At 40.4% G+C, this 25,025-nt stretch overlaps 1 long non-coding RNA gene across 1 annotated transcript in view; it reads left to right on the top strand.

Annotated features, from left to right (window-relative positions):
* The window catches only part of LOC125936278 (uncharacterized), a 26,618-nt gene extending 1,593 nt beyond the window's left edge, over positions 1-25,025 (top strand). Inside the window, exons 2-3 of the long non-coding RNA XR_007461981.1 lie at positions 2,240-2,370; positions 22,644-25,025. This is a non-coding gene — a long non-coding RNA (uncharacterized LOC125936278). The remainder of the gene's footprint in view (positions 1-2,239; positions 2,371-22,643) is intronic.

Below are 25,025 nucleotides of genomic sequence, written 5' to 3'. Positions count from 1 at the left end.
AAACCGACTTAAAGCTTCTCTCTCATTAAAGACTGTTTTTCTCCAAGTTTTCTCCACATTGTTATAAGCAACAAAATCTATATGCTTTCAGGAGAAAGGGATGGATGTTTGAAAGTGCCTAGTTGCCCTCAGACATTCAGCTGGCAGGCACCCACATCTTCTTACTGGCTGCTCACAGCCACTTCTATTCTGACTGGTCACAGCATCCACTCAGGTGGAGTCAGTGCCCAGCTGTGCCACGTACTAGGTAAGGGTGAGCTCACAAAATCATTGTGAGTGTGGAGTAACAGGCTTTAGACTGAGCTTCCTAGAGCAACTCCCAGAACCCAGCAAAAGACCTGACCTGATATAGGAACTGCTACCAACCCCAGAGCCACTCTGGCTCCCCCATCCATCAGTGCCATCAGGATGGAGCCCACTTAGCCAAACCACTTACTCACATAATTCCTAAAGTCCCACACAGGTTTATCCGGTCAGGATGATCTACACCACCATTGTAAGTATGCCCTTTCTGCAGAGGAAGCTGGGAAGTGCAATTTGGTTTGTTTGATCATGGTTTTTGGAACCTACCTTGAGGTGGCAAGATTCATAAAATACGGCACATCAAAATATGGAAATATTCACAAGATTTGGGCAGCCACACATGATAGATGTCCATTATAACCCACAAGGCAAAAAAAAAAAAAAAAAAAAAAAAAGGCCACAAATTATACAGCTTATAGCGTCAACCACCGAAGAAAGACTAGGCTATTTCCATTCTAGTCTAAAAATCCCAGGAAACAGATCATTGGCCCAAACCATCAAGTGCCCCTCTGAGACAGTCATAGGGCCATGGAAGAACATGGCTGCTTCTGAGGAGACCATGTATATAGTATATAAAGGGGGTTAGAGGGTGGGAGATGGATGAGGGACAGCAGTCTGAAAAACAGAGGTTTGAGGTCATTCAAAATAATAAGTAATCACAAGATTAGTTGAATACTATATAAGGGATTGTTGATGGATTCAAATTCAAAAATATTTCAGTCAACTGGGTGTCAACAAATATGAATCTCCCAATTAAAGGCGGACACTGGGGAGTAGAGCACAAATGAAAAATAAATACATGCAAAGAAGCTAATAATCATTAGTCATTAGGGAGATTCAAATTAAAGCCACAAGAAGACATCACCACACACCCATTAAAATGACTAAGATCAAACAGCCAAATATTGGTGAGGATGTAGAATAACAAACTGTCATACTTTGCTGGTGGGAGTACAGATACTTTAAAAAATAATATGCTGTACAAACTCTCCCAGTTATAAACTAAGTCACAGGGATGAAAAGGACTGCATTGGGAAGATAGTCAATAATATTGCAATAACTGTTGTGTGATGACAGATGGTAACTACACTTATCATGGTGAGCATTTCACAATGTGTGTATAAATGTCAAATCACTGTTACACACCTAAAACTAATATAATATTGTCGGCCAACTACACTTCCATTAAAAGAATAAGTTTTAAAAAAATTTTAAAAATGTAAAACAATATGACTATTTCTCATAAACTTAAACATACACTCACCATGTGGCCTAACAATTCCACCCCTAAGAGAAATGAAAGCGTTTTAAAAAAATTTTTTAAATGTAGGGGCGCCTGGGTGGCTCAGTCGGTTAAGCGTCCGACTTCAGCTCAGGTCATGATCTCACGTCCGTGAGTCCGTGAGTTCGAGCCCCGCGTCGGGCTCTGGGCTGATGGCTCAGAGCCTGGAGCCTGCTTCCGATTCTGCGTCTCCCTCTCTCTCTGACCCTCCCCCGTTCATGTTCTGTCTCTCTCTGTCTCAAAAATAAATAAACGTTAAAAAAAAAAAAATTAAAAAAAAATTTTTTTTAAATGTAAAACAGTATGACTATTTCTCATAAACTTAAATATACACTCACCATGCAGCCTAACAATTCCACCCCTAAGAGAAATGAAAGCATATGTCCATACAAAAACATATATGTGAATATGCATAGATAGCAGCTTCACTCATGATAATCATAACTGGAACGAGTCCAGATGCCCACCATCTGGTGAACTGATAAACAAATGGTGGTATGTCCATACCATGGAGCACTACTCAGCAATGAAAAGGAATGAACTACTGATACACACTGCAACATGGATGAATCCTAAATGCATTATGCCAGTGAAAGAAGCCAGTCTCAAAAGGCTACAAACTGCATCTCTATTATAAGGGATTCTTTTTAACAGGCAGAACTATTGCGACAGCAGTGGTCAGGAGCTGAGAGGTGAGGGAAAGGGATGGACTACAAATGGGAAAGAAGGAACTTTAGGGAGTGACGGACACATTCTATACCTTGATTTTGATGGTAGCTATGCAGGTATGTATACGTGTATCAAAACTCATTAAATTGTGCACCTGGGATGGGCAAATTTTATGTTATGTAAATGATACTTTTTTTAATGTTTTATTGTTTTGAGAGAGTGCAAACACAGGGAGGGGCAGAAAGAGAGAGGGACACAGGATCTGAAGCGGGCAGCCGACAGCGAGGAGCCTGATGCGGGGCTCAAACTCAAAAACCTCAAGATCTCAACGTGAGCCAAAGTCCGAAGCTCAGCCGACTGAGCCACCCAGGCGCTCTGGTGTTATATAAATTATACTTCAAGAAAGCTGGCAAAAACAAAGAAAAACAAAAAAAAACTGCTCTCCTTTTCCTGACCTTTCCGAAGTCATCCTGTTCCTGCCTGTGCTGTGTGTACAGTATAAGGTATCCTTGGTTGTGGTTGGTTGTGGTTTTTTTCCAATTGTTAGTACAGTCCTTAATCTTTCCAGCTAAAATGCAAATTCTCTGAGGGGAGGGAATTATTGGAAACTGACCTAAGCCAATTTGGTTACACACAACATTGCTTGTTTTTTTGTGGAAACAGTAGCCACTGAAGAAGTTAGAGGTGGGTGAGGATTCACTGCTTCCCCACACCCTCCCCATCCCGTTACATTGATGGGAGACCTCAAACCGAACTCTGCCACACATACACACATTTACTAAAAAACAACTTAATAACAAGTAAACACAAAGCCATTCATAAACCCTGTTCAATAAGCCCTGTGAAGTTAGCTTGCTACCCTTTGAAGTGCTTTGACCACCACCTCACATGAAAGATTCATCTGAGAAAGACAAGACAGCATTCCAGAAACAAGATTCTGCTACCTGCACAGGTGGCATTAGGTAACCAGACATCTTCCTAAAACAGCGGCTGGATATAAGACCATTTAAGGATCAAGTGCCTGTTGCCTGCTCTAAGGATGCGGGCTGCACGCTGTAATCGATTCTTCTCCCCTGTTTATGCAAATGGCTCTGAAACATTTTAGCCCATCTATACACGCATCTCAAATATACTCAATTCATCAAACTGAGGCCCACTTTTATTATGCAGGCTACTAGCTAGTACTTTTACCAATATAACCCCTTTTTGACATTCACTATTAATGCTTTAGTAGCCGCCTGAACTTCCTGATTGTTATGAACCTGGCTGCGTCCTGGACTGTGTGTTTGTCTTTCTTTCTTTTTCTTTCTCTTTCTTTCTTTCTTTCTTTCTTTCTTTCTTTCTTTCTTCTTCTAAGATTTTATCTAAATTCAAGTTAGTTAATATACAGTGTAGTATTGGTTTCAGGAGTAGAATTTAGTGTTTCATCACTTACATACAACACCCAGTGCTCATCACAAGTGCCTCCTTAGTACCCATCACTCATTTGGCTCATCTCCCCACCCCACAACCCCTCCAGCAACCCTTAGTTTGTTCTCTATAGTTAAAAGTCTCTTATGGTTTACCTCCCTTTCTTTTTTAATCTTATTTTTCCTTCCCTTCCACTATGTTCATGTCTTATTTCTTAAATCCCACACATGGTATTTGTCTTTCTCTGACTAACTTATTTCACTTAGCATAGTACATTTTAGTTCCACCAACATCATTGCAAATGGCAAGATTTCATTCTTTTTGATTGCTGAGTAATACTCCATTGTATATATAAACCACCTCTTCTTTATCCATTCATCAGTCCATGGACATTTGGGCTCTTTCCATAATTTGGCTATTGTAGATAGTGCTGCTATAAACATTGGGGTACATATGCCCCCTTCAAATCAGTATTTTTGTATCCTTTGGATAAATACCTAGTAGTGCAATTGCTGGGTTGTAGGGTAGTTCTATCTTTAACTCTCTGAGGAAACTCCATACTGTTTTCCAGGTAGCTGCACCAATTTAAATTCCCACCAGCAGTGTAAGAGGGCTCCCCTTTCTCCACATCTTTGCCAACATCTCATTTCCTGAGTTGTTAATTTTAGCCATTCTGACGGGTATGTGGTGGTATCTCATTGTGGTTTTGCTTTGTATTTCCCTGTTGATGAATGATGTTGAGAATTTTTTCATGTGTCTGTTAGCCACCTGGATGTCTTCTTTGGATAAATGTCTGTTCATGTCTTCTGCCCATTTCTTAACCGGATTATTTACTTTGGGGGTGCTGAGTTTGATAAGTTCTTTTAAGATCTATAGTATCTTTTGGATACTCACCCTTTATCTGTTATGTCTGATATTAGCTGTGGGTCTTTTGTATATGGTTTTTATGATGTTGAGGTATGTTCCTTCTTTCCCTGCTTTCTTGAGGGCTTTTTATCAAGAAAGGATGATGTGTTTTGTCAAATGTTTTTTCTGCATCTATTGAGAGTATCCTATATTTTTTATCCTTTCTGTTATTAATGTGGTATATCACGTTGATTGATTTGGAGATAATTGAACCATGCCTGAAGCCCAGGGATAAGTCCCACTTGTTCATGGTGAATAATTAATTCTTTTAATGTATTCTTGGATTCTATTTGCTAGTATCTTGAGAATTTTTGCATCCATGATCGTGAGGGATATTGGTCTGTAATTCTCCTTTTTAGTGGGGGTTTTTGTCTGGCTTGGGAATCAAGGTAATGCTGGCCTGATAGAATGAATTTGGAAGTTTTCCTTCCACTTCGATTTTTTGAAACAGTTCCAGAAGAATAGGTATTAATTCTTCTTTAAGTGTTTGGTAGAATTCCTCTGGCAAGGCATCCAGCCCTGGACTTTTGTTTGTTGGGAGATCTTTGATTACTGTTTCAATTTCTTTGCTGGTTATGGGTCTGTTCAAATTTTCTATTTCTTCCTATTTCAATTTTCATACTTTATATGTTTCTAGGAATTTATCCACTTCTTCCAGATTGCCCAAATTGTAGGCATATGACTGCTCATAATATTCTCTTATTATTATTTGTATTTCTACAGTGTTGGTTGTGATCTCTCCTCTTTCATTCATGATTTTATTTATGTAGGTCCTTTTTCTTTTCTTTTTGAGAAGTCTGGCTAGGGGTTTATGAATTGTGTTCATTCTTTCAAAGAAACAGCTCCTAGTGCCATTGATCTGTTCTACTGGGTTTTTTTGTTTTCTGTATCATTTATTTCTGCTCTAATCTTTATTATTTCCCTTCTTCTGCTGGTTTGGGGCTTTATTTGCTGCTCTTTTTCTAGCTCCTTTAGGTGTAAGTTTAGGTTGTGTATTTGAGACTTTTCTTGCTTATTGAGGAGGCCCTGTATTGCTATGTACTTCTCTCTTATGACTGTGTTTTCTGCATCCCAATGGTTTTGGACTGTTGTGTTTTCATTTTATTGGCTTCTATGTATTTTTTTCATTCCTTCTTTAGTTTCCTGGTTGACCCATTCATTCATTAGTAGGGTGTTCTTTAGCCTCCATGTATTTGGGGGCTTTCCAAATTTTTTCTTGTGGTTGACTTCAAGTTTTATATGCTGTGGTCTGAAAATATGCATGGTATGATCTCAGTCTTTTTGTGCTGGTTGAGGCCTGATTTGTGACCCAATATGTGATCTCTTCTGGATAATATTCTATGTGCACTCAGAAAGAATGTGTATTCTGTTTTTAAGGGTGAAGTGCTCTGAATATACCTGGTAAGTCCATCTGGTCCAGTGTGTCATTCAAAGCCATTGTTTCCTTGTTGATTTTCTGTTTAGATGATCTGTCCATTGCTGTAAGTTGGGTATTGAAGTCCCTACTATTATGGTTTTATTATCAATGAGTTTCTTTATGTTTGTGATGAATTGATCTATATATTTGGGTGCTTTCAAATTGGAGGCATAAATATTTACAATTGTTAGATCTTCTTGTCGGATAGGATCTTTTATTGTGATATAGTGCCCTTCTTCATGTCTTATTACACTCTTGGGTTTAAAGTCTTGTTTGTCTGATATAAGTATGGCTATTCCAGCTTTCTTTTGATGTACATTAGCATGTTAAATGGTTCTTTAATCAATCTGGAGGTGTCTTTGGATCTGAGTTTCTTGTTAACAGCATATTAATAAGTCTTGTTTTTTTTTAATCCATTATGATACTCTATGTCTTTTGATTGGAGCATTTAGTCCATTTACATTCAGAGTAATTATTGATAGGTATGAATTTAGTGCCATTATATTACCTGTAAAGTTTCTGTCCCTGTAGATTGTCTCTGTTCCTTTCCAGTCTTTGTTTCTTTTGGCCTCTCTTTCCTGTTCAAAGGGTCCCCTTTTATAATTCTTGCAGAGTTTGTTTAGTGTTCACAAACTCCTTTAGTTTTTGTCTTGGAAACTCTTTATCTCTCCTTCTATTATGAATGACAGCCTTGCTGGATAAGGTATTCTTGGCTGTGTATTTTTCCCATTTAGCACATTGAATATATCATGCCATTCCCTCTGACCTACCAAGTCTCTGTGGACAGGTCTGCTGCCAACATTATGTGTCTACCCTTATAGGTTAAGGATCTTTTGTCCCTATGCTGCTTTCAGAATTCTCTTTGTATTTTGCAAGTTTCATTGATTTTGAAGGGAATTCTCTGTGCCTCTTGGACATGAATGCCTGTTTCCTTCCCTAGATTAGGAAAGTTCTTAGCTATAATTTGTTCAAATAAACCTGCTGCCCCTTTTTCCCAGTCTTCTTCTTCTGAGACCCCAATGATATGGATATTATTGCACTTTATAGAACCACTGAGTTCCCTAAGTCTATATTTGTGATCTAATAGTTTTCTTTCCCTCTTCTTTTCATTAGTTTCCATAATTTTATCTTCGTTTTTTTTAACATTTATTCATTTTTGAGAGACAGAGAGGCAGAGCGTGAGTAGGGGAGGGGCAGAGAGAGAGGGAGACACAGAATCTGAGGCAGGCTCCAGGCTCTGAGCTGTCAGTACAGAGCCCAACGCGGGGCTCGAACCCATGAACCATTAGATCATGACCTGAGCTGAAGTCGGAAGCTCAACCAACGGAGCCACCCAGGTGCCCCCATAATTTTATCTTCTATATCTCCTATTTGTTCCTCTGCTTCTTCCATCCTCGTTGTGATTATATCAGTCAGTTTTGCATCTCAGTTATAGCATTTTTTATTTTGGCCTGACCAGTTTTTAGGTCTTTTATCTTTGCATCAAAGGTTTCTCTGGTGTTTTCTATGCTTTTTTTCATTCCCAGCTAGTAGTATTATGACTGTTGCTCTAAATTCTTGTTCAAATATATTGCTTATATCTGTTTTGAGCAAATTTCTGGTTGTGGTTTCTTCTCAATCTTTCTTTTGGGGTAAATTCATCTTGTCATTTTGTCTAAGTTTCTGTCTTTTGCATGTTATGAAAGCTTGTTATGTTTCCTGCTCCTAAGAGTAATGCTATATTAAGAAGGAGTCATACAGTGTCCTGATGTTGTTTCAGGAAGTGCTCCTGGTGTATACTGTGTGCACTCTGCTGTTATGATTTGGCTGCTGTTTCCTCCATATCAGTCCTCTGCAGAGCTCCTCCTTGCTTACAGTGGGGAGGGTTTGGACCTTTAACTAGGTGTGCTTTCATTTGTTTGTTAAAATAAGCATGATTAAAAAAAAATCCTGATCCCAAAAAGAGAAAAGGAAAAGGAACAAACAAACAAAAAACAAGACAAACAAAAGAACAAAAACTATAAACCTGATTCCACAAAAGAAAGAAAGAAAGAAAGAAAGAAAGAAAGAAAGAAAAAGAAAGAAAGAAAGAAAAGAAAAAAGAAAAAAAAATTTAAATCCTGGTCCTATTTCCACCAGAACTGAAGCTGATGCTTTGGAGCACTCTATGATCAGTAGATTTGGTGTATGCAGGGTACCTGTGTTGGTCCTCTGGGGGAGAGGCCCCCTGCATTGGCTCACAGTCAGACCTGCCCAAGTAAAGATGCTTCTGTAGGGTGCAGGGGGTGAGGTTTGGTGTTAGTGGCTCCAGACTCCACTAGGGGCATTGTGTTGTTCAATTAAGTCCCACCATTCTCTTGGGGGCCACAGGAAGATGGCCTCACCCAGCTCTCTCCTCCCTGGGGTGGGAAGATCAGGCCACCTGCTGGTCAGGAAACCTTCACAGACAAGTGAACAATCTCCCTTCCTACCTCCCAGGTTTCCGTCAGATCCCTGCCCTCAACCTGTCTGTGACCAGGCTTTGGACAAGCAAGGCACCACAGCTCTCCCGTGTTTTATCTCTGATGGGCAGCTGGGATTCAAAACTCCAAATCTTGAAAAACTGGGCAATGCACCGACCCACTCCCCACTATGCAAAAAAGGCTTGCAACACTGAGCCTGCTGCCATTCTGTCCCAGAAAATCAGTCATATGGCTGCCCAGTGCCCGGAGTTTATGGTGAAGCACTGTGAGAAGCTGCAACCAGGTTATCCACCCTCTGCACATGTCTTTGTCCTTTGCTGTTGAACCGCTGCTCAAAGGCACCAGCTGGGTCTTTTGTCCTTGGAGATGCAGTATACCCTCTTCCAAATGCACTCCAGGAAGGGAACATCTCTCTCAGCGTGACCCAGGGGATCCCCACACCACACTGTCCACTGTCCGTCTGGGCCTCCACCCCTCTTCTCCCCAGGAGCACCACCGCTAGCCCTGATCGACTCTGGCAAATGGCACTAACTTCCAAAACCTCAGAATTTGAGCTTGCTGTTTACAAAAACTTGAGATAGTCCATTCCTCCTGATTCCCCAGTCAGTGGTTTTGGGGAAGTGCTTTTCTTGCGTGAACCCAACACAGTGCTCTCTCTCCCCCTTTCTCCTCCTCTCCCTGAAAAGGGCTCCCTACCCTCTGTGGCACCTTGGCTTTTCTCTCCCCCAATTCACTTCTCCACACTTTGTACCTGCTAGGTTGTCTCTCAAATTATGCAGATTGTTCTCTTAATCCTCAGATGGATTTCCTAGGTGTTCAAAATGATTTGACGTTGATCTAGCTGTGTTGGAGGGAGGAGGCAAGTCCAGGGTCCCCCTACTCCACCATCTTAAGTCCTCCCCTGGACTGCGTGTTCTTGGCAAGAACTGCTACCCTTGGAATTGGAACTTAAAACAAATAGCACAAACAAGATTCTCTGTCTATGCTGAGCTCTTTGGAAGTAAATTATAGCCATCTTTCCCAAAACATCCTCTCTTCCTTTAAACTTTTCATAAAATATTTGACTTCTAATAGATGCTTAGTAACTGCTAATGACTATAAGCCAAGCAAATTAAGAATGAAGGGTTTTTAAGTAGGAAGGCAGAAAGGCAGGAAGGCAGGAAGAAAGGAAGGAAGAGGTGAAGGAGGGAAGGAAGGAAGTCTTCTGGCCTCCAGCATCTCCTTGTCTTTGAAGGTGTAGACACTCAGCCCTGGGCTATGCCTCAGTTTCTAGTGTAGCTTTTTGAGAAGCCTTTGGGGCTGGTGGGTTTTTAAATATCCAAAAGTAAGGTCTGTGGTCTGTGAAAAGGCTAAGTTATCAATGTAAATAAAACTGGGGAATTTCTGGAGTGAAAAATAATTGCCAGAGACTGATTAACAGCCTAAATTTAGTCAGATTAGCCTGCAGAAGCAAGGCTCTTCCAGGTCACTGAGTTTGCCATTTCAAGGAAGCTCCATTCCCCCACACATCCCAGTCACACCCCAAGTCCTTTCTTCTACAAGAGCAGTTCTAGTGTCCATGGAATTAGAGCCATAGGGGGCTGAACTCAAAGGCAAGAAGAAGTGATGGTGTGACTAGACAGAGAGCCAGGCTTCTGACCCCAAGTACCAACCTGCCACCTGCCCTTCTGATCACTTCTAGTTTATCTTTTTATGGCAGCATGGCACAAACTTTGGACTTCCAAGTTGTGACCTACACTCTCTAGGTCTAAGGTCTTGGGCAAATAATTGCCTCTATGAACCTCACGTGTTCCTCACGTTCCTCTATGTTCCTCATGTGTGAAAAAACAAAAACAAAAAAATAAAACAAAAAACAAATAAATAATAAACAAACAAAGCCCAGTACCTACCTATCTACAGTGGCCACTCAATATATTTCCTTGCCCGTTACCCATCCCCCTGCCTTAACAACATCCTTACCACTCTTGGCCCACGTGGTTTTCATAAATCCACCACTAGTGAATTGACTGTCACAATGTCAAGATCTGGCCAATCAACATATTCTATCCTGGTACTACAGTGAACTGTTGCGTTAGGAATTCATTACTGAGACTCAGTCCTGAGACTTATGTTGGAACCATTGGACCTACATTTTCTATCTTTTATGAACTTGAAGCTGATAATGATGTGGGCCTAGTGGTTCTGGGGTCACCTTGTGGAAAGAGGCTGCCTAAGAATGAGCCAAAGCAAGAAAGAAAAGCACCAAATCCTGATAGCTTGAGTACTTGAGTAGAGCTGGGCCTGAAGCAAGGCCTACCCAGGGACTGGAGGGAATAAATTCTATGTTTGGCTCAAACCAGTGGGTCCCTTATTATCTAAAAACCCAAACACCATAGACTCAGAATCCTAACGCCTGACTTGAAATTGTGTTTTTTTTTCTCTGTGACTCATTAGCTGTGGGAATTTGGGTTGTTTACTTACTATCTCTGTGCCTCAATTTCCTCACTAATAAATGGAATATTAAAACATCAACATCAAAAGTTATTGTGAGGATAAAATGAGTGACTATATAAAAGGGATTTATAACAGTACCTGGCACATTAAAAATATACTATTTTATTATTATAACAATTACCATTATTGCTATTATATCGTAATGACTATTACTATTATTATTTTTATTTTTATCTCATAGATTTATAGGGTTTGGGGTAATATGGCCAATGAGTTTGAGTCAAATTAAGAATTGTCCTGGTTGGGGTGCCTGGCTGGCTCAGTCAGTGGAGTGAATGTGCGACTCTTGATCTCAGGATTATGAGTTCAAGCCCCATGTTGGGTATAGAGATTACTTAAAGAGAGAGAGAGAGAGAGAGAGAATTATCCTGGCTAATGCTCACAGAAGGAAGGAGTCTTGAATTTTATCCAGCTCATCCTAAGTCCCAATTAGCCTTATTATCTTTTTTACTAGACTGATCAAACTGCTACAGCAAGGTCATGCCATAGAGGCATTTAGGATATATCTTTTTTTTTTTTTTTTTTTTTTTTGGGACAGAGAGAGACAGAGCATGAACGGGGGAGGGGCAGAGAGAGAGGGAGACACAGAATCGGAAACAGGCTCCAGGCTCCGAGCCATCAGCCCAGAGCCTGACGCGGGGCTCGAACTCATGGACCGCGAGATCGTGACCTGGCTGAAGTCGGACGCTCAACCGACTGCGCCACCCAGGCGCCCCTAGGATATATCTTAATGAAAGACAGAATCTTGTCAAGACCCTGATGATATCTGTATGGATAAGATTCAGAACTCAGGGTCAAGTTAGGCATCATATTTGACTAACAAAGTAAAACTTCAATGAGAAGGTAAGATTTGAGCATGGTTTGGAGGAGTGGAGAGCATTAGTCTTTCAGAAAGGGTTTCCTGGGGACAGAGAACAGCTAGTGCAAAGGCCTTACCAGTCGTTTTCAAGGAAGAGTTGGATTAGAGTGAATGAAGTGGATATTTGTGGGAGATGAGGGCAGAGAAGCAAAAGGGCCGGGTCACGTGGGAGCCTTATTTACTTGTTTTTTTTTTACTCGGTATGAGATGGGGACCCAAAGCAGGGTTTTGGGCAAAGGAGTGGCATTTAACTTTTATTTTAAAGGTCACCCCAGTTCCTGTATTCAGAGAGCAAGGGTAGAAGCAGGGAAACAAGTCAAGGAGCTGTTCAGTGTCCAGGTGAGAAATAATGCACCTGTCAGCATGTTGGCTTTGTTCTCTCAGACCTGCTTTCTCTGATGAAGAAACTGTGTCTGCTGTGGCTTCAGGCTTCCACCCCTCACAGAATATGACCAGAGGACAAAGGCCTCCTTCCATTTAATTCTCAATTCCCTTAAAAAAAAAAAAGTAAAACCTAGAGAATGCATGCACCCACTCTACCTTCCACTTGCCACCCTACCACAGGTCTAGCACACAGTTGGCCTTCACTGAATGCATTTTGGAAAATAAATAAGTAACACAAAACACACAGATCTGCTACTTGATTGGTTTTGCGGGATGGATTGTAATGCACCATTTGGATCCTCTTGCTTTTTCCAAGCACTTTACAACCAACGGTCATATGTGCAAATTTACCAGATTAATTTTATAGGAATGGCCAATTGCTCTGAGAAGCATATAGTCATAGCCAGAAAACTGGATTCCTGGCCTCATTAACATCATCTTGTCACTGAATTATTCTTTCCTAGACAATGAGAAGACTATAATATAGTTTGTATCTTAGGGAATATATTTTGAATCTCAGGCAATGGTATGATACCAATGAAAGTAGGAAGACACTTGCAAATATTTTATCAACATTTTTATTCAAAAGAATAAAGACGGAATCATCAAGTGACGCATAGAAGAGAATAAGGACATGGAAAAATGCAGAACATTTAAATCAGACCCGGGTCGCCTGGGTGGCTCAGTTGGTTAAGCGTCCGACTTCAGCTCAGGTCACGATCTCGCGGTCCGTGAGTTCGAGCCCCGCGTCGGGCTCTGTGCTGACTGCTCAGAGCCTGGAGCCTGCTTCTGATTCTGTGTCTCCCTCTCTCTCTGCCCCTCCCCCGTTCATGCTCTGTCTCTCTCTGTCTCAAAAATAAATAAACGTTATAAAAAAAAATTTTTAAATCAGACCCTAAAAACCATTTGCTCAAGAATGCTCTAGATCTATATAGATATAGATAGATAGATAGATAGATAGATAGATAGATAGATCTTGTTTGGCTGGCACAGCAGTGGCCCATTCATTGACTTTAATTTTTTAAATTAGTGAGCTGACATGTAAAAGTAGGGCTATTTCATATGAAGTCAGATCTCTTTCTCATTAAAATACTAAACTATGTGACAATGTTGAGCTGATCAAGGCCCTGATCAGCTGTATTTCCGTTAGCAGGATTTCTAACACTCCCAACACATGTTCTGTTTCTGCAATTTACCATATTTCCTTAATACTCCATTTTAAAAATGGAACTTACAATCTCTAATTTTAAGAGTATTTTCTGAGACCCTGCACAAAGTAAAATCCAGAATAGTATTCTAGAACTAACATGGTAAAGAAAAAAAAATTCAAACCATGAAATGTAGAACTTGTGAGTAAGAAAAGAAAAGTTTCAAATTGGGTGCATTTATATTACAGACCAAGGATAAAACAGGCTAATGTGTTCATTTTGGTACATCTACCACAAATGGGGCCTTTAGCCATGCCAAATCACAGAATTTAGAATTAAATTTAGAATTTAGAAATTAGAATAAATTTAGAATCATTCAAAACCATTAGGATTACTAGTTCCTACATAAGAAAAGCAGGATTAATAGATTCCTGCCTAAGTAGAAATAAGTTCATTGGCCTATGTCTGCTATTCTACACCATAATTGCAAAATTCCTAGTGTGGATACATCATAGCCAGGAACTGGAGGTGACCCAAACTACGAACCAAAAATTGGAAGGGATCACACTAATTTGTGAAACCCAGTACTGAAATGAACTGAAACCAAACATTTTTTTTTTCTAAACTGTGGAGTCACTCAAAAATATTTCTATGAAAGTCAATAAAATGCAATTAAACTAATATGAACTATAACTGAACCAATGTTTTCTAAAACAGTAAAACCAGAATATTATCTCAACCAAACCAGTATTTTGTCTGTTTGCATCTCCTTGGGTAAATATCTTTTTTTTTTTTAATTTGTTAAATTAATTTGTTAATTTAATTTTTTTTTTTTTTATTTTTGAGAGAGAGAGACAGAGACAGAGAACAAGCAGGGGAGGACAGAGAGAGAGGGAGACACAGAAACTGAAGCAGGCTCCAGGCTCTGAGCTGTATGCACAGAGCCTGATGTCAGCTCGAACTCACGAACCATGAGATCATGACCTGAGCTGAAGTCAGATGCTTAACCGACTGAGCCACCCAGGCACCCTTCCTTGGGTAAGTATCTTTAAAGGCCATCATACTTGTGTCCTGGTTACTGTGCATATCAGAACTACAGGAAACACATTTCAATCAGTTATGAACTCCTTCCAATTCTGGCAGACACTTCTAGTTCTCAACCAAATACCCATTCCTCCCATTTCTTTAACAAAACCCAGATTTAGTCAAGAAGACAATCTATCCAACTTCCTTTTCCTAGCCTCCCTTGCAACCTAGTGTGATCACATGTCTCTATTTCAAACTATGAGATTTAAGCAGATGTTATGTGGCACTCCCAGGAAACTTTGTTGCCATGGACCCATTCTACATTCTTTCATCCAGATTTCAAGTACATAGCTAGAGCTCCAATCATAAGACAAATTTATTATTATTTTTTTAAGATTTATTTATTTTGGGGGAGGAAGCACAAGCGGGGAGGGGCAGAGAGAGGGGAACAGAGGATCCAAAGCAGACTCTGCACTGACAGGTTGACACCAATGAGCCTGATGTGGGGCTCAAACTCATGAACCACGAGATAATGACCTGGGCCAAAGTTGGACACTCAACCCACTGAGGCACCCAGGCAACCCCGTAAGACAAATTTAAAGATGGAAGCTATGCACTAAGGATGACGAAATGGAAATCAGGGCATGGAGACATTGTTGATATCCTACACTTCTGTTATACGTAGCTAAATCTAATCCTAATTTATAAATTAAGTATGCTAACATTATAGAAAACAACTCAGTACATCTTTTTATATAACAAATATTCACTGAATACCCACTATGCATCATGCATTACACTAAGAATACTGATATATTTCCTGCTCTCATGAAACACAGAAGAAAGAAAAGTTGGCTAGGTGATTAAATCCCAGACTCAGTTTCACTGGTGACTAATAAAGTCCTTGAACTTGGAGAAGTCACTTCATTTCTCTAAGCTTCAGTGTCTTCATATGCAATATGATGGAGTTTGACCAAGCTTTTCTAAGGTCATTTCCAGCTCTCCCATTGTATGATTCAGTTAGTTTCCACAGAAAGTCAATCATTTTCTCACTATCCATAGAAACCTATCTTACCCTCAGTCCCAGAGGTCAGTAAATATGATCCTAATCGACCCCCTCCAACCACAGTTAATAAGCCCAAAGCTGGACAATTTTCCCTTCTGAAATCTGAAATGGGAAGATTTCGATAGTAAGTCAAGGTCATGTGGAATGGGGTTAGAGTAGATGGCATGGCAAACCAGAATCACGTGTGAGCCAATGTTTGGGGAGCAGAGGCACATGATGATGCAGGGAAAGTTGCCTGCATAACGAAGCAGGAATCTGCAAAGGAAGAGCAAACATGAAAATCCAAAGGTACCAAACAAGCAGCCTGACAAGGCAGATCTAGCCCTTAGTTGGCTCACAACATTTTTAAAAATTTGTATTAGTTGTCAAGATCTTCAAAAGAGGAAGTTTTGCATAAAATTCTGAATTTCCAGCTTCTCTGAATTAGAGGAAGAGCTGAAGATGCTAGGCCTTCTTTCTTGTATGGCTACAAGAGACCAGAGCAGAGACCTCTAAACAAGGTGGGTTATGCCAGTGTCTCAACCTCCCCTTGTCTTGCATGACATTTGTTTCCTTCATTTCCCTTCCTTTCAGGGCCCTTGTTGGTGTATGAGTTTGAGACTCTGTTCCAGGTAATGCAACCTCATGAGAAAATGACCAGCTCAGCCATGATTATGAAAGCCCCAGCTTTCTGCTTTAATAGATCTCCTAGGATATTTATGAGATTCCAGAGCCAGCCAGAAAATGGCACAGTGACATCTTAGAACTCCCCCAAAGGTTTAGAAACTGTAAGAACCAGTTACTTCCAAAGTGAAGGTTAAGGTAGGCCTAATATTGGTTGAAAGCCAGATTAAAAGCAGCCCACAGAGACGTCCACTTAGGCTAAAATGGAAAAGCAAAGACCAGATTTACCCTCACACCTGACACAATTCATAAAACAGACAGGATAGATGAAACAATTGTTCTCAAGATGTTGGCTATTAGGCAACAAAGTAAAGCCATCACTGAGAGACAGGAAATAAAGAGGATGTGCTCTATGACTATCCCAGCTTACTGTTTTGAGATAGTTTCTATTTCCACCCAAGATTGGCAGAACATGCATTCTTCTTTAATGCATACAGGTCATATACCAAAACAGTCCATATTCTGGGCCATAAAACAACTCTAAAAGGACTTAAGTCAAAGTATGTCCTGAGACCAAAATGAAATTAAAATAGAAATCTATAAGGAAAACATAGCTTAAAAATCCCAAATATTTGAAAACTAAATAATATGCTTCTTTACCATGTGTCAAAGAAGAAATCAAAAGAGAAAAAGCATTTTGGACTGAAGGGAAATGAAAATACAATACATCAGAATTTGTGCGATACAACTGAAGCAGAACTTAGAGGGAAATCTATAGCACCAAACACTTAATTAGAGAAAATAAAAAGAAGTCTCAAATCAACAACCTCAGCTTCCTTCCAACTTAAAAAAAACAGAAAAAGAAGAGCAAATTAAACCCAAAGTAAACAGAAGGAAATCATAATACCAAAAATATAAAAAACATCACTAATTCTACACACTCTTCCAGCAAATTGACGAGGAGGAAAGGAAACACATGAAGCCAGCCAAAGGCATTGTAAGGAAAGAAAACTATGCACCAGCATTCCTTATGAACACGAATGCAAATTTCTTAAAATGAAATTTTAGCAAATTGATTCCAACAATATATAAAAAGAGTAATATATTATGAGCAAGTAGGCTTCATCCCAGGATTGCAAGATTGATTTAACATTTGTAAATCAATCCATTTAATTCATGATAGTAATACATTACAAAAGAAAAACCATGTAGCCATCTCAATAGGCACACACACAAGAAAGCATTTAACAAAATGTAACTTCCATTTCATTTCAAAGTAGGAATAGGTGGGAACTTCTGCAACCTGAAAAAAAAAAAAAAAAAAAAAAAAAAAAAACTATGAAAAACCAACATAGTTGATAGTGGTGAAAGACTGATTACCTTCCCGCTAACATCAGAACAAGGAAAGGATGATTGCTTTCACCACTTATATTCAACATTGAACTGGAGGTTCTAGCCAGTGCAATAGGCAAGAAAAAGAAACAAAGGTATCCATACTGGAAAGAAAGAAGTAAAACTATCTCTACAGATGACATAGGTTGTCTATGCAGAAAATCCTATGCAATCTACAAGAAAACCTACTAGAATTAATAATTAATGAGTTTGACGGGGCACTTGGGTGGTTCAGTCAGTTAATATCCGACTCTTGATTTCAGCTCTGGTCATGACCTCACAGTTTTTGAGACAGAGCCCCGCATTGGGCTGTGCGCTCTCAGCGCAGAATCCTGCTTAGTATTCTCTCTCTCCCTCTCTCTCTCTGCCCCTCCCCGACTTGCTCTCACTCTTTCTCTCTCACAAAATAAATAAATAAATTTTAAAAACAGAGAAATAGAATTTAAAATATAATACCAATCTACAATGCCATCTAAAAATATGAAATTCTTAGGGATAAATAAGACAAAATATGTGCAATGAAAACTAAAAAACATCATGGGGAAAATTGAAAGAATACTTAAATAGAGATATACTGTTTTCTTGCATTGGAATAATCAGTATTGCTAAGATGTACATTTTTCCACGATCTATAGATACAATAAAATCCTGTCAAAATTTCAGCAGGATTTTTACATTATGCATTATGTTATACATATATATGTATACATTACACCTTTCCATTTCATATTATATTGTTAACCTTTAGGTTAACAATATAAATATTTTTTAAATTAACAAGCCGATTCTATAATTCATTTGGAAATGCAAAAAGACCTAGAACAGCCAATTCTACTTTGAAATGTGGAGGACTTACACTATCTAACTTCAAAACTTAGTATACAGTTATAATAATCAAGACTGTGCGGTATTAAATTCAAGATAAACAAGCAGACCAATAAAATAGAAAAGAGTATACAAAAAACAAACAAAAACTTGCAAAAGTACAAAGGCAATTTGATGGGGAAATCAAAGAAAGTCTTTTTCACAAATGAGCCTCGAACAGTTAGATATCCACCTACAAAAAACAGAACTTGGACCCACTCCTCATACCATATAGAAAAAATTAACTAAAAATGTATCACAGGGCACCTGGGTGGCTCAGTCGGTTAAGCGTCCGACTCCAGCTCAGGTCATGATCTCACAATTTGTGAGTTCCAGCCCTAAGGCAGGCTCTGTGCTGACAGCATAGAGTCTGGAGCCTGCTCCAAGTTCTGTGTCTCCCTCTCTCTCTGCCCCTCCTCCTGCCCCTGCTCACACTCTGTCTCTCTCTCTCTCTCTCTCTCTCAAAAATAAATAAGCATTAAAAAAAATTTTAATGTATCACAGACCTAAATCTAAATAAAACCCCAAAATATAAAACTTTTAGAAGAAAACAGGAGAAGTCTTTGTTACCTTGGGTTAAGCAAAGCTTTCTTAGGTATAACACCAAAAGCAAAATAATAAAAGAAAAAAATTGATAAATTGGACTTCATCAAAATTAAGAACATTTGCTCTTTGAAAGACATTGTTAAATAGACTGGGAGTAAATATATGCAAATCACACATTTCAAAAAGGATTTGTATCTAAAATATGTGAAGAAATCTTAAAACTCAGTAAGAAAACAAGGTAATCAAATATTTTAGATGGGCAAGAGACTTGAATAGACAATTCGCCAAAGAGGATATACAGATGGCAAATGAGCACATTCAAAGATACTCAACATCTTTAGCCATTAAAAAATGCAAATTAAACCACAATAACATACCACTACACACTTACTAGAACATCTAAAATTTATTTTTTTTTAATTTTTTAATGTTTATTTTTGAGAGAGAGAGAGAGAGAGAGAGAAAGAGACAGTGTGAGTGGGGGAGGGGCAGAGAGAGAGGGAGACACAGAATCCAAAGCAGGCTCCAGGCTCTGAGCTTTCAGCATGGGGCCCAATGTGGGGCTTGAACTCACAAGCCGTGAGATCATGACCTGAGCTGAAGTCAGACGCTCAACTGACTGAGCCACCCAGGCACCCCTAGAATGTCTGAAATTTAAATGACTGACCAAATCATGTGTGAGCAAGGATGTTGAACAATTAGAATGTTCTCATTCATTGCTGTTGGGAATGTAAAATGGTGCAGCCACTTTGGAAAATAGCATAGCAGTTTCATTAAAAATTATATATATACCTACCATGTGGCCCACCCAAGAAAAATGAAAAACTATGTCCACACCAACAACTTGCATATGAACATGCATAGCAGCCTTATTTGTAATAAACCCAAACTGGACACAATCCAAATGCTCATCAACAAGTGAATGAATAAACAAATTGTGGCCTATCAATACAGTGAGATACTTAGCAATAAAAAGAAATGAGCTATTGACACACTCAACAACATGGATGAATCTCAAAATAATTATACTGAGTGAAAAAAGTCAGAATCTCTCCCCCCACCAACACAAACAGAGCACATGTTGGATTGAATTTATACAAAATTTGAATAGAAAATGCAAAGTGATCTATAGTAACAGCAAATCAGTAGTTGTCTGGGGATGAAGAGGAAAGAGTAGGGGTAGTTAACATGTCCATTATCTTGGCTATGATGATTTCATGGGTGTATACATACTTATAAAATTGTACACTGTAAATAAGTGCTATTTATTTCATGACAATGATATCTTAATAAAACAATCTGATCCTTAGGTTCCCTCCCCAAGTCTATGCAGCTAGGTAACTGGTTCTCCATAACCCTGTCATTAGACTTAGGTTTATTCTCTGGAGGAAGTTAACAGACAGTCTGGGGACTAGAGGACAGCAGGCACAAAAGATGGCAAGGGAATTTTAAAAACAAACAAACAGGAAAGTCTACATACTAAAGGCTGAGACTTTCCCTGCTCTAGCCCCACTTGGCTCCTGGAACACTGGCAACCAGGCTTATCTCTTCCAGGCGGAAGACTGGAAAACTCTTTTCTGGGCAGGCTCAAGAAAGACAAACATTCTGACACTAGGCGTTCCCTAAAAAACAGCATAGCCAGATAACCTATAGTGAAGCTCGTAACAAGCCCCACCTGTGACATCAGAGCTTCTGGTTGGCGTTTTAACATCCCACCTTCACACATAGGCAGACAACTAAAATTAGAATTTGTTCTGCAAACATGAAGGGTTAGAAAGGGTGCTTGAACAGGCCACTAGGAAGCATTATCATAAAATAGAGAAATTAGGGGCACCTGGGTGGCTCAGTCAGTTAAGCGTCCGACTTCGGCTCAGGTCATGACCTTGTGGTTCGTGAGTTCGAGCCCTGCTTCGGGCTCTGTGCGCCATGTCAGAGCATGGAACCTGCTTCAGATTTTGTGTCTCTCTCTCTCTCTCTCTCTCAGCCCCTCCCCTGCTCATGCTCTGTCTCCCTCTGTGTCTCAATAATAAATAAACATTAAGAAAAAAATTTAATAAAAAAAAAGAAAATAGAGAAATTATCGTATTCTTTAGAGAGAAGTCACTAGAAAATGCCAAAAACTTAAATTGCTCAAGAAGTAACAATTTAAGCCCATTATTAGGATATGCAAAGATAAATATTAAAAGTAGTTGCCTCTTGGGAAGGAAAAGTTGGGAGGGACGAGGGAATAGCTGTAGCAACGAGAATTATGTGACTCTTGAATTTATGTGCCTATGTAACTTTTGTAAAAATTGTGGGAAGTGGGGAGTGAAAGCCAAGCAATTGGAGATGAATAAAGCTCTTGAAAAGTCAATGAATAGGATGACACATGTCCCTGTTTACCAGAGATATTCCCGGTTTTCATCTATCCATAGTGCTTGTTCACTCACCAAATGTCTCCGTTTGGCTAACTTTGTGTCAGGCTGATGCCTCCTGAACCCACTGATCAACTTAACATCACCTTAGCATGAGACATGGTATCTTCCTCCTGTGATCCAAAAGGAAATACACAGTACCACCTATGAAATATCCTTGCCAAAAAAACAACAAAAAAGAACTTAAATCTCATCAAGTCTCTCACCTGGGTTTCTCAAAACGCACATCTTGGAACACATGCTTCTTTCTCGTGTGTATAGGATGTTTAGCAACATCCCTGGCCTCTCCCCTCTAGATGATAATAGCACCACCCTGCTGTGACAACCAAAACATTTTCCACCTATTGCCAAACGTCCTTGAGGTGAACGGAGTTGGGGATCTCCCCCCTCATTGAGAACCACTGCTCTACATCTAAGTACCAATTTACAGGACGTGGGATAAAGTAATACGTTAAAGGGTACCAGCAGGACACAACCAGCCAAATTTAGAATGTGGGAAATTCTAAAGGACAGATGACCCAGCTTTTTCAATAAACACAAGGTACAGGGGATGTATGAGAAGAAGGACTGTTACAGTTTCAAAGCCCTTTTTAAAAAATCAACAAATGCAACATGTGGATTTGTTTGGATCCTGATATAAATTGCAAAAAGGATATTTTTGACACAACTGGAGAAAATTATGGACGAGTTAGGTATTATGACACCAAGAAATATTGTTAGTTTTGTGAGTGTGATAACAGTTCTGTGTTTACATTACTTTTTAAAGCTTTCTGTTAAAGATACATATTGCTGTATTAATAAAGTGGTGTGAAGTCTGGTTGCAAAGGAAGAAGGTGGGGGATAGATAAAGCAAGAACATCAGAACAAGGACAATTATTGAAACTGAGCAGTGGGTATGTGGGTATTCATGTATAGTCATCCCCCCTTATCCACAGGGAAGATGTTTCACATCCCCCAGTGGATGCCAAAAACCGTGGATAGTACTGAGCCCTAGTCATACATACCTATGATAAAGTTTAATTAATAAAATAGGCATAGTGAGGCAGGTGAGGTAGCTTAGGCTGCTACTATTGACCTTCTGATGATTCATTGGGAGGAGCGTCCGCTTCCCACTGCAGTTGACCGTGGATAACTGAAGCTGCCAAAGCCAAACCACAGCTGGGTGGGGGCGCTAGTCTACTTGCTCTCTACTTTGTGTATGTTTGAAATTTTCCATAATAAAAACTTAAATGGAAGGAATAAAACCCAAGAAATGAATAAAGTATGGCTTACTGGGAAGCACTTGGACTGGGAGTCCAGAGTTCGGGGTTTTGTTCCCAGCTGCTCCGCTAACCAATCTGGTCGTTTTAAGCAGGGAAGTCACTTCTCTGGTTTGTAGGATGAAGTTCGTGGGTTAACAGATTTCTACGATCTCTTCCAGGTGAGGCTGTCGATGACTCCAGGACTTGCAAAAGTGAATTGAGTAACAGCCCCGAGGACTCAGCAATTTCAAAAGTCTGAATGCGTGGTGAAGACGCTGGTGATGAGCTCTGGCCCCGGATTCCCAGATTCCCTCCTGGGTCCCCTGACTAGCTTAGAAGGAGCCAGATGAACTGCGTTGAAAGGTTGGAAACTTCTAAGTTAGAAAGCGCCTCCTTAACAAGGCTTGCGTCAAACCCCCTCTCTTTAAGCAGCTGTGGCTGCAGTTTGAGTAACTTGTCAGGGAAGTGTGAATTACAAGTCTGTATTACAAAAGTGTTTATTTTCAGCCTTTCCAGAAAACAGTGAGAAAGAGGGAAGCATGCATAAGAAAGCAGCCGGCATCTGAGGCAGAAGTTTGCTTTTCCTTATCCTCTCCCTCCTCCTTTCCAAGTCTTTAACCACAGGTCTAGCCTCCCCGCCCCCGCAAACCTGAGTGAAGCCCTCTGTAGGTTTGGAGAGGTAGAGCAAACAGGAAGAGGGCAGGTGGAGAGGGGCGGAGGAGCTCAGAGGGGCAAAGGAACAAAGGAAGTCCGGCCTCCCATCCCGGCCAACCTTCCCGCCCGGCCCTGCTGCAATGGAATGATTCACATGGGACTAATGGCGCAATGCCACAAAGGAAACCCTTATCATAGAGACCTCCCTGAAATACCCTTGGAAACAGCATCCCAAAGATCTCTCTGGCCTTGCTTTGAAGAATGCGGAAAACTTTCCTTGTCACCATTTGTAGAGCATGGTCCATGGTGAAGGGAAGGGGGGAACTCACACCAGTTCCCCTCCCCTGTACTCCATCCTGGGCCCCAACTAAAACCTCAGCTTCTCTCCTTCAGCCTGTCATAAGGGCCTCCCAACAGTCTTGGGCCTCCCAACAGTCTTTGGCCTCCAGGGTGGCCTTCCGGAAAGCAAACCTGCCCCACCCACTGAGCCTCCTCTTTAAGATTTTCACAAGCCCTTCTTGCTGTGGAGATAAAATCCAGTGTACAGGACCTCCAGTAGAAGCAATGAGTACTAATGATTTAAAAGCATCCTCACAAATCTCAGGAGCTGCATGACTCCCTTGGGTGAACCTAGAAGGAGCTTCTTTACAATATTCAGAAGCCATGCCTAGGGGCAGGACACAGGAATCCCACCCAGATGCTGGTGCTGTTTGCTTTAGGCCTGGACCTCCTGGCCTGTCCAACTCTGCATCTCTCCAGTCTCCCCAGACCTCTTTGGTACTCAAGGGCAGCTGCCCTGCAGAGAATGCCTGGAGAAGGACAGCCCCAGATAGTGGATCCCCCAGCCTGAGGTGGGGAGGAAATACAGCAGCCCCAGGAGGGATGGGGAGATATATTCCCAAAGCCTTGTCCACCTGAGTCATCAATCAAAGCAGCTCAGCACGTAGTGCTGAGGCAGAGGGAAACAAGGATCCTGAATGGTAGAGAGAGCCTTAGGTTAGCCTGCAGCAGGAGGTGAACCAGGCCACTTCTGGAGATGAAGTGAAAAGGTCTGAGGTAGCTTTATAAAAGAAGGTTTAAGTACACAAGTAGCAAAGGAATAAATTCTCCTGAGAAAATCCTGAAACTATTTCAGATGAAGCTACTGAATTAGTTAGGATGTATTGAATTGTAACAGAATGCCCTAACACAGGTGTAAGCAATAAAGACATTTTAATATCTCAAGTAACCAGAAGTTTGAAGTAAAATAGTAATCTGCCTTGGAACAGCAAGATGATGTCAGGATGCTGGACTGATGTCTCCACAGTTCTCCTGGCCTTTCTCTCATGGTCATAAGATGGTTGTCACAGCTCCAAGCATCACATTTTCAAACAATATCACCCCAAGACAGACAGGAAGGGGAGAGGCAGAACTCTGTCCACTACAGTCTCTGGTATTAGAGCAAACAAATACTTCCTATAAGTCACCAGCGGACTAAGTCACATGCCTACCTGTAGGCCAATCACAGGCAAGAGGAGTGACATGACTATACTTGGTTTAGATCATGATTCGATGCCCGGACCTACTTTCCCTAAGCAAATGCTGCCCTTTGATACCTGAACATAACCTGAATTGTTAGCACCGAAGAGTTGGGAGGTGGGGGATGGGAGATGGCTACTATTAGGCAACAAACAGTGTCTACCACTACCGAAGTCCCCTTTGACTGTCTCCCTCAATTTGAACCTCCTCCCACCCTCCCCCCAGTGCAAACCACTATTAGCATTCCAGACTTTATGTGAATATACATACATATACACACAACACACATTAGACAATAGGCTCGGGGTATTTCATAGACGTGTGTGTGTGTGTGTGTGTGTGTGTGTGTGATAAACTTGCTATCCTCCTCCAGGCATCTTTCTGCAATT

This window comes from Panthera uncia (assembly GCF_023721935.1).
Source record: "Panthera uncia isolate 11264 chromosome A3 unlocalized genomic scaffold, Puncia_PCG_1.0 HiC_scaffold_11, whole genome shotgun sequence".
In the NCBI taxonomy this organism is placed as follows: domain Eukaryota; kingdom Metazoa; phylum Chordata; class Mammalia; order Carnivora; family Felidae; genus Panthera; species Panthera uncia.
This window is presented reverse-complemented; position numbering and strand designations above follow the sequence as displayed.